Genomic DNA, 3,681 nt, shown 5'->3' on the forward strand with positions numbered 1-3,681 from the left:
TAAAGAGGTAGCACTGGGGAGGAACGACGACGAAGAACACTTGTGTGGTCGAGGGCAAAACCAAAGATGATCATTAACGGACTGTTTAGCTGACCTATGATTGGGCATAAACAGTCCGGTTTCTACAGAAAGAGAACACCGGACAATTCCGGATGACCGGATATTATCCGTAAGTGACCGAACCTCGGCGAAAAAGGCCAAAGCAAGAACGGCAAAAGTGCCCCTTCTTGACACTCTCTCTGAATTAAATCATAACACCCTCATAAATTTATGATCTCGAATACGCATTATTAAGGGTGTAACGTTACAATTTCCATGTCGCATATCGACCAAAATTCACGATCGATTCAGGAGGGGGGTTAACACCGACAACCCTCCAACGCGCACAACAGAACTACGAAGTACCTACACGTACGTTATCGAGGTTGCAAATTCATACATCACTACTACTAAGGTCGATCGCATCAATGCCCAATTCAACTAACGCATGTGCCAGGTCTTCATGGTCGTCGCCGCCGAGTGTCATCTCCTCCAACACTCTTTACAGTTCATCCATCTCTCGGAGGTCGGTCAGTTCGGCAGCACATGCTGCATCCATGGCTTCCCTGTCGCACGTTTGCAACATGCCAGCGGCGTCGGCATGGAGCTCGAGAGAACAGCACACATTGCGGCCAAGCATTCCACGTCGTTGCTTCTTCTCTTTTGACAGATGCGGGATCTTGTAGGTGTTGTCGCCATGGACCTTCATCGCTTCCAGAAGGCACGTCTGCAGTGTCATGAAGGTACGATCTAATCGATCGGATGGGTACTCCTTGAAGGCATTTTCGATGTTGTCCACTAGCTCGTCGATGCAACGAGCAGCCTCACGATGCTGGAGAGACTGTAGTGCAGCAAAGAACCCCAAGTCCAAGACGTTGAAGTCAGGAGAGTTCGGCGGTTGCGGCTCAAGTCGGAAGGTCCAGCCGGCTGACTTGTAGGTATCGAACGATTGCTTGAGACGCTTGTCTGACACAGTCACATGGGTCTTCGCGTTGTCATGCTGCAGGATGATGTCCCTCGTGTCGCCAGGCCACTTTCGCACGATTGCAGGCAAGACCTTTTCGAGGAGGTAAGTCCGGTAGACGTCCTTCGTGACGTTGACAGTTTTGGTTTCGAGCGTCCCAGCAGGTCGATTGGCGCTTGAGCGTTGGGCAGCGGCGAGTGTGGTAAAGGGCCATAAACCAATCTTGCCGTCCCACCACTCGCAGGTGTCTTCCAGGTACCGAGGGCGCGCAACCGCAGCAAGAAACATGACCTTCGTAATATATCGCTTACTCTTGCACTTTCTGTCAGGCTCGCTTTCGCCAGGAACGAGGTAGTATTTTTGGTCTTGTCTGGTCAGATAAAACCATTTTTCGTCTAAGTGAACATGGTTTAACATTTCCGATATTTCGAAGTTGGGCTTGACAAAATTGAGGGCATATTTCAGCCGGCAATATTTGTTTGCGTTCGTCAAAATCGGTCGGATTGCACTTGAATGCGCACGAAGGAGTCCCTTTTTCAAATACCGGTGCAGCGATCCAAAGCTAATTCCTAAGTGGATCAACAATATGAAACCGTTACTCCAATTAATAAAAAACCAATCAATATTTATACCGCTTCGACAAGCCAGTGACCTTAACGTAGTCCTGTAACGCAGCGGTACTGCAAGGGGTTTTTCCTTCACTTCAGATGGAGTGTGCGCGACTTTACGACCTACTCGCCCTTTCTTCTGACTGTCAACGTTGACCTGCATGCGGCACTTGTTAACATTTATACAACACAAATGTTTTACCGCTATAGATCACCTGCATGTTGCCGTCGCAAATGCCCTGTGCTTTTGCACGTGCCAATATACGACGAATGCATGACACATGGCAGCTGTACTTGGCAGCGAGCTCGGAGCTGAACCCTTTAGGCATCTTGGCCATGAAGGTGCCATTGCTGCGCATCAGAGCCTCTCGCAGGATTGCCTCGCGCTCAGTGTTTGTCAACTCGCGCCGACCTGGCGCCATTTGAAAGTGAGGCAAGGCAACAAGTTGGAGTGTAGTTACGAACTTTGCGTTCAGGGGGGACGAAGATGATGTTGAATTTCACCTCGTATTTTAATTTGATGTCATGTCTACCGTCCTAAAACTCGCGCAAGTAAAATGGATCAGAGGGAGTAATTCCCAAGAGTATCACAATAACAAACTGATTTCTGGTTGCCTATCATAAATGCTAATTCACTCAAACCAGAGGACGAAAATGCACCCCAAACCATCACTCCACCTCCTCCGTTCCTGCGGGTAAAATAGGTATCCGGTTCCTTGCGTAAGTCGTGCCAGTAGTACTGGAGACCGTCGGGTCCATCCAACTTGAATCGCTTCTCGTCCGACCATATAATTCCAGGCCAAAATGGTGGATCCTTGAGATACTTCTTCGCATGCTCCAACCGAGCAATCTTGTGGCTATTCTTCAGCATGGGCATGTGTTTGCGCTTGACGTACTCCATGTTCTCAGAGCCTTGAAGCCTGTGCTGACACGTTCGCAACGAGGCGTCGATATCCAGGCTCGTTGCAAGGCTTCTTGCCGACAACCCGGTCTTGGATGCCTCTCGAATGAGGAGCCGAAGTTCCCGCCCAAATTAGTATGGCTGGTTTCCGGCCCTTGAAGTTGCTCCCATAGGCCTCACACTGGTCGATTACCGTCCGTATGACCTTGGTGGACTTACGTGCTCTGCAATGGCACGGTGTGTGAAACCATGGTCTCGGAGCGCCAAAACCATGTTCATCCTACTGTGGTTTAACGAGTGCTTTGTGTTTCTAGTAGTTGTGTAGGTTATGTACTGGGCCCTAGATATCTTGAATGTGTGTATCTTTAACTGAAGCGCACTTGAACACGGTTGGGTCTATTCAACTGGCGTGGTGTCCAGGAAGGCAATTCAGATTTGACGTGATTTTGAACGACACAGAGCTCGGATGGCGGCAAATCGTATGTCAAAATATTCCGCCAATCATTAACTATCGTTTGTTTCTTCTAGTTTTTACGACACTGTGATAGGTCAAGAGTTGCGCCTGAAAACCTGTATGGGCCTATTTATGTGGCGCGGACTGTAGTACAAAGTAAGACATCAGTAGTGTCGCTTGCATTAGGTCACGACATTGGAATGAGCGGCCAGTACCGTCTGTAGATGTATCTTGAGTGATCTGCATGACACAGGCCCATATTATTCAGGGATTGGCTGCTCTCCGTTTGACACTCGTCAGTGTCACGTGACGTCATAGCTAGCGATAGCATGAATTTTCCGACAAGATATTGAATCCGACACCCATTCCGACAACGATTTCATTGGCTAATATTGAAAAAGTCGTTACATATGCCTGGTTCCTAAGGAAGCGCTGATAGGTGAATTCGTGGAATTATGGCTGACACGTTCATTTTAAATAGTTGCGTTCAATACAAACATGAAGTAATATTTTATCTGGATATTGCATGTACTTTCTTCGAGGGATAGGGCTCGATCACTCAATCATTGGCTGGCTACGAGGGATGGGGTTACCAGCACCGCTTATTGGGTGAATGGACCGATACCAACGTGAGTTTTTCTGTGTGCAGTTTTGGCTATAGAGGCCTGTGGGCCGAGAAAAACAACAAAAACGATTCATTGGGTTTGGCACCCGG

The sequence above is a fragment of the Aphanomyces astaci genome (assembly GCF_000520075.1).
Source record: "Aphanomyces astaci strain APO3 unplaced genomic scaffold supercont1.1, whole genome shotgun sequence".
Lineage (NCBI taxonomy): Eukaryota > Oomycota > Saprolegniomycetes > Saprolegniales > Verrucalvaceae > Aphanomyces > Aphanomyces astaci.